The sequence below is a fragment of the Pongo pygmaeus genome, chromosome 4, assembly GCF_028885625.2.
Source record: "Pongo pygmaeus isolate AG05252 chromosome 4, NHGRI_mPonPyg2-v2.0_pri, whole genome shotgun sequence".
In the NCBI taxonomy this organism is placed as follows: domain Eukaryota; kingdom Metazoa; phylum Chordata; class Mammalia; order Primates; family Hominidae; genus Pongo; species Pongo pygmaeus.
Genome location: NC_072377.2, coordinates 162,482,472 through 162,495,945, shown reverse-complemented (window position 1 = coordinate 162,495,945; position 13,474 = coordinate 162,482,472). Strand labels below are relative to the sequence as shown.

Genomic DNA, 13,474 nt, shown 5'->3' with positions numbered 1-13,474 from the left:
GTCTTCAAAAGAACCTTGCTCTCCACAATCTTTTATCTTAACCTGAACATTTCCTTTCTATGATCCTAGGTCTTTAGATAAACTCAACAAATTGTCAACCAGAAAATGATTAAATTTACCTATAGCCTGGAGCCCTGACTTTGAGTTGTCTTGCCTTTCTGGACTAAACCAATGTATTTCTTAAATGTATTTGATTGATGTCTCATGCCTGCCTAAAATGTATAAAACCAAGCTGCGCCCCAACCACCTTGGGCACATGTTCTCAGGCCCTCCTGAGGGCTGTGTCATGGGTCATGGTCACTCATATTTGGCTCAGAATAAATCTCTTCAAATATTTTACAGTTTGACTATTTTCATCAACACTAAATTTAAAAAATGATATAATTTTTCTCTCTTAATTTCTTTAAACAATCTGTTTAAAGCAATAAATGTATTACTGTATTACATAGTTTATAATATATATAGGCACCATATATATGTCAATAATAGCATACAGGGAGGAGGAGGAAATGGAGACCTACTGGTGAAATGTAGCTATATTTCACCAGAATTAAGTTAGTATTAACCTGGAGAGGACTGTGATGGGTTAAGGATACATGCAAACACACTTGCACACACTAAACCTCAAAAACTTGCTTAAAAAACACTAACATAGGAATTGAAATGGTAAGCTAAAACATATTTGTATAATCAAAGAAAAGTGATATAAGAGAACCATAGGAACAAACAAGTATATAGAAAACAAGTTCTAAAATGACAAACATAAATCTAAGTATACCAATAATTTTTTACATTAAATTTTACTGGACTAGAAACTCCACCCATAGGCAGTGGTAGTAATATGAGATTGAGTATTTTTTTTCCAAAGAAAAAACTTTATATTTAAAATACAATAGAAAGAAAGTAATTTAATGGTAAAAGATATATGAAGCAAACAGTAACCACAAGAGATCTGGAGAGACTATATTTAAATATATTTTAATACAAGAACTATCGTAGAGACTGAGGAGAACATTTCATAATGATAAAAAGGGTTAATTAATAAAAAAGATACAGCATTACAAATATAATTGCACCTAACTATAGAGCCCCAAAATATGCAGAAGAAAAATCGACAGAATAAAAAAAAAGAAAGACTATCCAGTAATTATATTTGGTTACGTCAATATTTCTTTTCAGTTTTTATTTTATTGTGTTTTATTTTTTTGACATGGAGTCTCGTTCTGTCACCCAGACTGGAGTGCAGTGGTGCAATCTTGGCTCACTGCAACTTCTGCCTCCCAGGTCCCGGTTCAAGCAGTTCTCCTCCCTCAGCCTCCCGAGTAGCTGGGATTACAGGCATGCACCACCATGCCCATCTAATTTTTGTATTTTTAGTAGAGATGGGGTTTCACCATTTTGGCCAGGCTGGTCTTGAACTCCTGACCTCGTGATCTGCCCTCCTTGGCCCCCCAAAGAGCTAGGATTACAGGCCTGAGCCACTGTGCCTGGCGGGTATGTCTATATATATATATATAAAAATATATATATATAAATATATATATAAAAATATATATATATAAATATATATATAAAAATATATATATATAAATATATATATAAAAATATATATATATAAATATATATATAAAAATATATATATATAAATATATATATAAAAATATATATATAAATATATATATAAAAATATATATATAAAAATATATATATATAAAAATATATATAAAAATATATATAAAAATATATAAATATATATATAAATATATATAAAAATATATATAAATATATATATAAATATATATAAATATATATATATAAATATATATATAAATATTATATATATAAAAATTATACTTTAAGTTCTAGGGTACATGTGCACAACTTGCAGGTTTGTTACATATGTATACATGTTCCATGTTGGTATGCTGCACTCATTAACTCGTCATTTACATTAGGTATATCTCCTAATGCTATCCCTCCCCCCTCCCCCAACCCAACAACAGGCGCAAGTGTGTGATGTTCCCCTTCCTGTGTCCATGTGTTCTCATTGTTCAATTCCCACCTATGAGTGAGAACACGCAGTGTTTGGTTTTTTGTCCTGGTGATAGTTTGCTGAGAATGATGGTTTCCAGCTTCATCCATGTCCCTACAAAGGACATGAACGCCTCCTTTTTTATGGCTGCATAGTATTCCATGGTATATATGTGCCACATTTTCTTAATCCAGTCTATCATTGATGGACATTTGGGTTGGTTCCAAGTCTTTGCTATTGTGAATAGTGCCACAATAAACATACGTGTGCATGTGTCTTTATAGCAGTATGACTTATAATCCTTTGGGTATATACCCAGTAATGGGATGGCTGGGTCAAAGGGTATTTCTAGTTCTAGATCCTTGAGGAATCACCACACTGTCTTCCACAATGGTTGAACTAGTTTACAGTCCCACCAACAGTGTAAAAATGTTCTTATTTTTCCACATCCTCTCCAGCACCTGTTATTTCCTGACTTTTTAATGATTGCGATTCTAACTGGTGTGAGATGGTATCTCATTGTGGTTTTGATTTGCATTTCTCTGATGGCTAGTGATGATGAGCATTTTTTCATGTGTCTATTGGCTGCATAACTGTCTTCTTTTGAGAAGTGTCTGTTCATATCCTTTGCCCACTTTTTGATGAGTTGATTTTTTTCTTGTAAATTTGTTTAAGTTCTTTGTAGATTCTGGATATTAGGCCTTTGTCAGATAGGTAGATTGCAAACATTTTCTCCCATTCTGTAGGTTGCCTGTTCACTCTGATGGGTAGTTTCTTTTGCTGTGCAGAAGCTCTTTAGTTTAATTAGATCCCATTTGTTAATTTTTTGTTGCCATTGTATTTGGTGTTTTGGTGTTTAGACATGAAGTCCTTGCCCATGCCTATATCCTGAATGGTACTGCCTAGGTTTTCTTCTAGGGTTTTTATGGTTTTAGGTCTAACATTTAAGTCTTTAATCCATCTTGAATTAATTTTTGGATAAGGTGTAAGGAAGGGATCCAGTTTCAGCTTTCTACCTACGGCTAGCCAGTTTTCCCAGCACCATTTATTAAATAGGGAATCCTTTCCCCATTTCTAGTTTGTGTCAGGTTTATCAAAGATCAGATGGTTGTAGATGTGTGGTATTATTTCTGAGAGCTCTGTTCTGTTCCATTGGTCTATATCTCTGTTTTGGTACCAGTACCATGCTGTTTTGTTTACTGTAGCCTTGTAGTATAGTTTGAAGTCAGGTAGCGTGATGCCTCCAGCTTTGTTCTTTTGACTTAGGATTGTCTTGGCAATGCGGGCTCTTTTTTGGTTCCATATGAAGTTTAAAGTAGTTTTTTCCAATTCTGTGAAGAAAGTCTTTGGTAGCTTGATGGGGATGGCATTGAATCTATAAATTACCTTGGGCAGTATGGCCATTTTCATGGTATTGATTCTTCCTATCCATGAGCATGGAATGTTCTTTCATTTGTTTGTGTCCTCTTTTATTTTGTTGAGCGGTGGTTTGTAGTTCTCCTTGAAGAGGTCCTTCACATCCCTTGTAAGGTGGATCCCTAGGTATTTTATTCTCTTTGAAGCAATTGTGAATGGGAGTTCACTCGTGATTTGGCTCTCTATTTGTCTGTTATTGGTGTATAAGAATGCTCATGATTTTTGCACATTGATTTTGTATCCTGAGACTTTGCTGAAGTTGCTTATCAGCTTAAGGAGATTTTGGGCTGAGATGATGGGGTTTTCTAAATATACAATCATGTCATCTGCAAACAGGGGCAATTTGACTTCCTCTTTTCCTAACTGAATACCCTTTATTTCTTTCTCCTGCCTGATTTCCCTGGCCAGAACTTCCAACACTATGTTGAATAGGAGTGGTGAGAGAGGGCATCCCTGTCTTGTGCCAGTTTTCAAAGGGAATTCTTCCAGTGTTTGCCCATTCAGTATGATATTGGCTGTGGGTTTGTCATAAATAGCTCTTACTATTTTGAGGTACGTCCCATCAATACTAAATTTATTGAGAGATTTTAGCATGAAGGGCTGTTGAATTTTGTCAAAGGCCTTTTCTGCATCTATTGAGATAATCATGTGGTTTTTGTCTTTGGTTCTGTTTATATGCTGGATTACATTTATTGATTTGCATATGTTGAACCAGCCTTGCATCCCAGGGATGAAGCCCACTTGATCATGGTGGATAAGCTTTTTGATGTGCTGCTGGATTCATTTTGCCAGTATTTTATTGAGGATTTTTGCATTGATGTTCATCATGGATATTTGTCTAAAATTCTCTTTTTTTGTTGTGTCTCTGCCAGGCTTTGGTATCAGGATCATGCTGGCCTCATAAAATGAGTTAGGGAGGATTTCCTCTTTTTCTATTGATTGGAATAGTTTCAGAAGGAATGGTACCAGCTCCTCCTTGTACCTCTGGTAGAATTCGGCTGTGAATCCGTCTGGTCCTACTTGGTTGGTAGGCTATTAATTATTGCCTCAATTTCAGAGCCTGTTATTGGTCTATTCAGGGATTCAACTTCTTCCTAAACATATTCTGATGGCAATTGATTGAAAAAGTTATTATCAGTAGAAAGGAATGTCTGAGTTATGATAAAGGTTTGTGAAGACCTAGGTTTTATCATGCAGACAAAGCCTCCAGCAGGCACTAGAGAGAAGACTCTCAATGTTTCTTATCAGATATAAGGTTTGTGTTGGTTAATGCTGGAGGAGTATAATGAGGCATGTCCAACCCCTACTTCCTTTCGTGGCCTGAACCAGTCTTTCAGGTTAAATTTTAGAGTTCCCTGGCTGAGGAGAAAGTCCAATCAGATTTTTGTGGGGGAGGCTTTTGAATTTTATTTTTGGTTTACACGTCAAAGAAAAAACCTCCGGGGAAATTATAAAATATTTTCTACTGAATGACTGTAAAATCAGAGCATATCAAAATTAATGCAGGTAAAGCAATATTTAGAGAGAAATTTATTTTAAAATTTCTTTAAAAATTAGAAAGGAAGGCTTTAATAACCTAGAAAAATTAATTAAGCTTCCACCTTAAGAAACTACAAAAAGAAAAGCCAAAGTAGAATGAAGGACTAAAGACCACAGCAGAAATCAATAAAAAGAAAACAGCAAAACAATAGAGAAAATTAGTGAAACTTACAGTTAATTCCTTGAAAAGATCTGCAAAATTGATAACTTTTTAGTCAAATGACCAAGAAAAAAAGAGAGAAGACAGAAATTACCAAAATTGGGATTAAAAGAGGAAGCATTCTGAACCCTATGGAAATTAAAAGGCTTATAAAGGAATATTTTGAACAACCTTATGCCAAAAATTTGTCAACTTAGATGAAATGGGCAACTTCATTAACAGAAATGATCAAAGTAGACTCAAAAAGAAATTATAAAATTTGCATAGATATATACCAGTGAAAATCATTAAAGTATTTAATTAAATTATTTTAGAATCTTCTTCAAAGGAAAGTCCAGGCCTGCATGGTTTTACTGGGAACTCTATTAACATTTAAATAATTAATAATACCAATCCAATGGAAATCTTTTCAAGAACAGAAGAAAAGGGGACACTTTACAGCTTATTTTACCCTGACACTAAAAGCCACAAAGATATCACAAGAAAATTATAGAACAACACTCCTCATGAATGTAAATGCTAAAATTGTTTAAATAACAACAAATTAGATCCAGTAATGTACAAAAACAATTATACACTATTACCAAGTGTGGTTGATTTATTACAGGAATGTTCTTTAGCTTAACATCTGAATATTAATTCATGTAATACATATATTAATAGAATAAATCAGTGGTCAGCAAACTATAGCCCCTGGCCAAATCTGGCATGACATTTGTTTTTGCAAATAAAGTTTACTGAAACAAAGCCAAGCCCCTTCATTTGCATATTGTCTATGGTTGCTTTCTGCTACAAAAGCAGAGTTGATTGGTTGCAACAGAGTTGATTGGTCATCATATGGCTCACAAAACCAAAAATATTTACTATATAGCCTTTTCTGGAAAATTTTGCTGACCCTTAAAGGAAAAAGCCATATAATCGTCTAAATAGACACAGACAAAGTATTTGATAAAATTGAACTACTATTCATGGTAGAATTCTCAATAAACTAGGAATAGAAGGAAACTTTCTTACTTTGATAAAAGGCAGCTACATAAACCTATGACTAACAACATGCTTAAAGGTGAATGACTGAATGCTTTCTTCCTAAGATTGGGTACAAGGCAAAAGGATGTACACTCTCACCACTTCTATTTAACCTTGGACTAAAAGTTCCAGCCAGTGCAATAAGGTAAGAAAATAAAAATACAAAAATCAACATACAACCAACTGCAAAGGAAGTTTTAAAAGATTACATTCACAATAGCATAAAAAGACTAAAGTATTCAGAAATAAAGTTAATGAAAGAAGTACAGGACAGTACACTGAAAAGTATAAAACATTGTCAAAGGAAATTAAGACCTAAATAAATGGAGATATGTCCCATGTTTGCAAATAGGAAAATACAGTATCGTCAAGGTATCAGTTTTCCCAAAATTGATCCATAGATTCAATACAATTTCTATCTAAATACCATTAGGGTTTGCTTCAAAAGAAATTGATAAGATGAACCTAAAATTTATCTTTTAAATCCAAAGGACCAAGAAAAGCCAATATGATTTTATGAAAGAATAAAGTTCAAGGACTTACATGATTTCAAAATTTCAAAATTTACCATAAAACTAGAGTAATCAAGACTGTGGTATTGGCATAAAAATAAGTATATAGCTTGGTATGGTGACTCATGTATATAATCCAGCCTGGGTAACAGAGTAAGAACCCCATTTGTAACAAAAGAAAAAAAATAGATACTGTAAACCAAAAATAAAATTCTAAATTCCCCAACCAATGGAATGGACCCCTCCTTTTGGCCAAGGTCATTTTATTTTATTTTATTTTTTTGAGACTGGGTCTCACTCTGTTGCCCAGCCTGGAGTGCACTGGTGCAGTCTCAGCTCACTGCAACCTCTGCTTCCTGAACTCAAGCAATTCTCCAGCCTCAGCCTCCTGGGTAGCTAGGACTACAGGTACACGTCATCACGCCTGACTAATTTTTGTATTTTTTTGTAGAGACGAGATTTTGCCACGTTGCCCAGGCTGGTCTAAAATTCCTGGACTCAAGCAATACTTTTGTCTCAGCCTTGCAAAGTGCTGGAATACAGGCATGAACAACTGCACTGGGCTAGGGCATTTTAAAGTAAACCTAAAACACTAGCTCAGGCTACAATGGGAATGGGTGGTCAGACATGTCTCATTAAACATTCCTCCCTTTGGAATTCAGGCACAGCTGACCAGCATCCACATAGAAACAGTGACGTTCAGACTGACAGAATAGACTTTTTATGTCTGATATTCTCTGAAGCCTACTATCTGGAGGCTTTATCTGCATAATCAGAACCTTGGTATCCACAACCCCATAACTTAACCCAGACACTCCCTTCAGTTGATTCTAGGTCTTTAGATAAATCTTTCAACCAATTGCCAATCAGAAAATCTTTGAATCCACCTGTGATCTGGAAGCCCTGATTTGAGTTGTCACCCCTCTCTGGACTGAAGCTATGTACATCTTACAGTATTGAATGATGTCCTATGTCTCCCTAAAATGTATAAAAGCAAGCTGTAGCCCGACCACCTTGGTGACATGTTGTCAGGACTTCTTGAGGCTATGTCATGGGCATGTCCTTAACCTTGGCAAAATAACTTCTAAATTGATTGAGGCTTGTCTCAGATACTTTTGGTTTACAGTACATAGATGGAAGGAATGGAAGGAACAGAACAGAGAGTTCAGAAATACACCCATGCATCTATTGTCAATTACATTTTGATAATTGAAATCAGAATATGAACTGAAATCTTGCACAAAATTAACACCAGCTTTCTTATTGGACCCCACCACTTAACCAAAGTTAGCCTTTGGGTTGGGGGTTTCCACAGTATAGTGGGACCATTCCATGGTCACCAGAAAGATGTTACCAGATCCTAGCACTTACTTGGAATATCTGCACTATAGGCTCATCTGGGTCGCCAGAAAGATGTTATAGGAAAGGGGTCCAGGTCCAGAACCCAAGAGAAGGTTCTTGGATCTCACACAAGAAAGAATTCAGGGTGAGTCCACAGAGTAAAGTGAAAGCAAGTTTAAGAAAGTAAAGGAATAAAAGAATGGCTACTCCATAGACAGAGCGCTGGTTGCCCATTTTTATGGTTAGTACTTGATGGTATGCTAAACAAGGGGTGAATTATTCATGCATCCCTTTTTAGACCCTATAGGGTAATGTCCTGATGTTGCCATGGCATCTGTAAACTATCATGGCACTGGTGGGAGTGTAGCAGTGAGGATGATAAGAAGTGACTCTTGTTGCCATCTAGGTTTTGGTGGGTTTTAGCCAGCTTCTTTACTGCAACCTGTTTTATCTGCAAGCTGTTTATGACCTGTATTTTATGCCAGCCTCCTATCTCACACTGTGACTTAGAATGCCTTAACTGTCTGGGAATGCAGCCTAGTAGGTTTCAGCCTCATTTTACACAGCTTCTACTCAAAATGGAGTTGCTCTGATTCACACGCCTGACATTACCCCCTCCCTTTTATAATCCTAAGGGTTTGTATAATTTTAATCCTAAGGGTTGCAGAGGGTTGAAAATCCATTTTCTGTAACTTCTTCATGCTGAATAGGAGCAATGATATTCCTGCCTAACTATGAGCGTCTCTTGTATTCAGGGTAGAAAGGAGCTCAGTCAGAAAGCATCAGTATGGTGAGGGCAATTCATAACTCCAAGTTTTGACAAAAGGTGATATCTGGAAGATTCATAAGTGTGCTCAGAATTAGAATACTGATTTAGATTTTTACATTATCCATCCCTCTTGTTTCCTCTGAGCAGCAGTCAGATGTCACTAGTTGGTTCAGAGGAATAAGCAGGGTTAGCCTAAATTGCAGAAACAGACTTAAAAACAACTGATGAGACTAGAGTTTAATAACAAGTGTACCACAGTTTCTGAAACATAATTTCTCTCTCCAGTTTCCCATTTTTACTAAAGTCAAATCATGGTAAGACTGATTTGCTTTATTATACTTGGCCTGATTATTTGTATAAAGTGCAATGAGAATAATTATTTTTTACATAACCGCTTTTTAAATTGGCTTTGATGCAACTTTATTCCATAGAAGGAATCTCAGATAAGACTTTTTTAGAGCTGAGCCCTGCCATAGGTTTGTACCCTCAAATACCTATGAGGTGAGTAAATTCCCCTCCTCTTGGGGTCCCAAGATAACCTGGGGATCCTGGACCTGTTAGAAAGTGACATTCTTTATTTACCACAGGTCAGAAACCCTGTACAGGGGCTGTTGTAGACAAGGTCTGAGGCCAATTCCCCAAGGGGCTTTTATTGGCTTTACAAGTCAAGTTTGATTCCTTAAAGGGAAACATGCCATTCCAGTCAAAGCATTGGTAAAATAATCAGTGTTTCCAATTGTGTCCTGTTGCAAAAGAAAAGAGGTTCTTATTGCACTTATGCAAATAACTATATTGCCATAATGTAAGAATACTCACAAATAGTTTCCACATTCTGGAGAAATTAGGTAGCGAGAACCAAATATGCTTCAAATGTTATTCACAGCAATATACTTTACTCAATTGCTACAAGCTGCAAATAGCTCAAAAGATAAGTTTCCTTGACTCTGAAAAACAAAACAAAGGATCAGCAGCATTTTAAGCAAAGTTAAAATGATTACTTTAGTCTTCTATTAGTTCAGTCAATGCAGTTAACTTCTGTTCTGCTTGATATTCCTGAACATTTCAGCTCTCCATGAGTATTCTGAAAGTGTTTTCCTTTATTTTAATATCACAATTTCCAAAGTTATCAGAAACCTGCATTTAAGAACACCTGTTAGAGTTCTACAGTTGATTATAAACCAACTTTTGAAGAGGATTAAAAGACAACAATTGTGTGTGGATGACAAAAAGTCTTAGTACAGCCACTATTAAAGTCACAATTGATAAGGAAATTTGCTTCCTTCTGTGGTATACAATGATTTTATGTAACAATTATAATTATTCACAATATACACCAAGTCATATCAGAATTATAAGACTTTTAAAAATAATTTTCAATATATACCAACAATACATTTATACAATTACAGCCCCCCAAAATCCAAACACCATTTTACATTTGATAATGTTTCCTGTATGGTTTTTGTACCAAATAAACCAAATGTGACTCTTGCATTAGTGCATTATTGATGACAAACCCAATTCTTTATAAAACTTTATAGACAAATGTATTCAATCTTAATCAGTTTGACTATAAGGTAAGATTTTCACAAACCTTTTATAACCCTTTACATATTTTTGCTAAAGAGCAAATCATAGCAGGTTTTTGCTCTAAAAAAAACTTGCGCTTTTATTCCAATGTTTAATTTATAGAAAAACTGAATACCCCTTTAACTTTAACCAATATATTCACACACAGAATGTCTTACAATTAATTTTTCACGAACTTTCCAAAACTTGTTTAAACATTCAGCTTCATTCTATCTAACTTAAAACAATAATTTAACCATTTAATCTAAGGAAGAAAATTTACATTCTCATGACTTCTAATGATCTTTTACCAAAAACACACTTCACTTTCCTTACACACCTTATGTGTAGAACTATTCTTCAGTAGTCTCAACTACATGTTACAATGTTAACTTTCAGCGATTTTTACTTTTAGTGAAAACCCTGGTTGGTAAGCATTTTAATTATGTACTAGGTGTGCAGCCTAGGATACAGACAGAAGTGCAGATAAGGTCTGACTTTTTCTAGCATTGCTTGGGGTATGGCTAACATCACATGTCCTCAGGCCTTATCTAGACTCTAATATGGTCAAAGTAGGTAAATTAAACAATTTTCAAAAGTGAAAGCAGCAGCTTATGACCTTAAAGCATTTAGCAAACCTAATATCTGACCTGCATAATTTAAACCAAATGTTTACATTTTAAGATATTTTTATTTTACCAATAATCTTTAAAACTGTCTTCATTTCCCAAAGATTACTTAAGTCACATGAACTATATAAAAGGCATTATACGTTTAATTTTTCTCACAAAAATATGACTTAAGCACTTATTATTTTTAACCAATTAATCAAAGCTCTGTTATATACAAACACCACACACATGACACACATAAATACACAGACAGACAGAAGATAAAGGACTCATCTCCTAAGATGGGAATTGAACCCTGAACCCGGGCCACCACTGTGAAAGAGAAAGCACAGCCACATGGTTACAAGGTCAAGCTCCCAAGGACATACAAGACAAGAGGGAAACCTCATCCGGTTTTTTTCAGAGACCCGCAGCAAAGTTTGTAACTGACCAGTTTGCTGGGCCATCTTGAACAGCAGGCTTATAGGTGTCCTAAGCCCATGTTCTATCCTAAGGTACCCGTCTTTATGACAGAACAATACAGAATGACACAGGAAACACATCAGATTGGCTACAGCTTAAGACTAGCCTCACAAATCCTTTCTTCCATTAATCAAAACTTTGTAAGAAACAGTGATTTTTACCATTCCTACAACCAGTTTGCACAGAGAGAGACGATAGCATTGCCTGAGGCAAGGTGGGGAAGGCCAGGCATTCAGGGAAGCCAGAGAAAGATCCACCTACTGCAGCGACAGTGAAGAGTTCAGGTGGCCACTTCTCGGTAGTGAAAGGATGTTTTCCAGCAGTCCCATCAGCTCTCAATTTTCTCCTTATGGGAAGAAAAAGCTCCTCATGTCCCATGATCCTGTACCTGCCTAACCCTGTCATCCACATCCGTCAGCAAAGAGTACAAGGCAGATTATTCCAAGGAGAAAAGAAGTTAACAACCCGTAGTGCCAAACCTGTTCTTAGCCAAAAGGGACTTTACCGAGAAGGGCTTCTAGCCCCCTAAATCTTAGAAGGGACTCTAACTCTCCTAAGTTGGGCCTCTAACCCAATTCCATCCTTTATCTGGGTACCTCACCACTTACCCACAGTTGTCCAATCAGTGCTATAGTCTATTTCCTTTGAGTCAGGAGTCTCCTAAGTATCGTCTCTTTAGGGTTCACCAGAAGGATGTTACTGGACCCCACCACTTACCCAAAGTTAGCCTTTGGGTCAGGGTTTCCATACTGCAGTCCATTCCATAGTTGCCAGAAAGATGTTACAAGACCTCACCACTTACTGGGGGCTTATGCACTATAATCCCACCTGGGTCACCAGAAAGATGTTACAGGAAAGGGGTCCAGATCCAGACCCCAGAAGAGGGTTCTTGGATCTCGCACAAGGAAGAATTCAGAGTGAGTCCATAAAGTGAAAGCGAGTTTATTCAGAAAGTAAAGGAATAAAATAATGGCTACTCCATAGACTGAGCAACCCCAAGGGTTGCTGGTTGCCCATTTTTATGGTTATTTCTTGATGATAAGCTAAACAAGGGGTGGATTATTCATGCCTCCCTTTTTTAGACCATATAGGGTAACTTCCTGACATTGCGGTGGCATCTGTAAGCTGTCATGCTGCCTGTGTGAGTGTAGCAGTGAGGATGACAAGAGGTCATTCTCGTCACCATCTTGGTTTTTGTGGGTTTTAGCCAGCTTCTTTATTGCAAGCCGTTTTATCAGCAAGGTTTTTATGACCTGTACTTTGTGCCAGCCTCCTATCTCATCCTGTGACTTAGAATGCCTTAACTGTCTGGGAATGCGACCCAGTACGTTTCAGATTCATTTTACCCAGCACCTACTCAAGATGGAGGTGCTCTGGTTCACACACCTCTGACAACTTATTTGCCTCTTTTATCAGCTTTTGCTCGTGCATACAGTTGCCTCTCCCATTTAAAACTTAGTACAGTGGTTCTCAAAGTGTGGTATGGGAACTGACACTTTCAGAGTCAGCTAGGTTAAAACTATTTTCATAATAATCCTAATGTAATATTTGCTCTTTTCACTTCATTCTCTTGTGAGTGTAAGGTGGGGAAAATATAATTTTTTCCTGTGAAAATGTGTTACCACAGAACGGTTTTATTGTTGACATTTTAAATGAGTTGCTAACTATCTTTAAAATTTGTTTTTATTTACAACATGGTAAATATTGATAGATAAAATCCACATGAACGAAAGCTTTTTGGGATCTTCAATAGTTTTTTTTTTTTTTTTTTTTGAGACAGAATCTTGCTCTGTTGCCCAGGCTGGAGCACAGTGGCACGATCTCTGCTCACTGCAACCTCTGCCTCCCAGGTTCAAGCGATTCTCCTGCCTCAGCCTCCCGAGTAGCTGGAATTACAGGCACTTGCCACCACGCCCAGCTAATTTTTGTATTTTTAGTAGAGACGAGGTTCCACCATGTTGGCCAGGCTGGTCTCGAACTCCTGACCTCAAGTGATCCGCCTGCCTGAGCCTCCCA

At 36.5% G+C, this 13,474-nt stretch overlaps 1 protein-coding gene across 4 annotated transcripts in view; it reads right to left on the bottom strand.

Moving 5' to 3' along the window:
* C4H5orf52 (chromosome 4 C5orf52 homolog) overlaps window positions 1-11,507 on the bottom strand; it is a 56,171-nt gene extending 44,664 nt beyond the window's left edge. The window contains exons 1-2 of one of the 4 annotated variants that reach the window (XM_054489097.1): window positions 11,427-11,507; window positions 9,612-9,739 (exon numbers count right to left, since the gene is read on the bottom strand). The gene's annotated coding sequence lies outside the window, so the exon portion shown is untranslated. The remainder of the gene's footprint in view (window positions 1-9,611; window positions 9,740-11,426) is intronic. The other 3 variants (XM_054489095.1, XM_054489091.1, XM_054489094.1) reach the window with 3 other exon arrangements.
* Window positions 11,508-13,474: the final 1,967 nt, after the last annotated feature.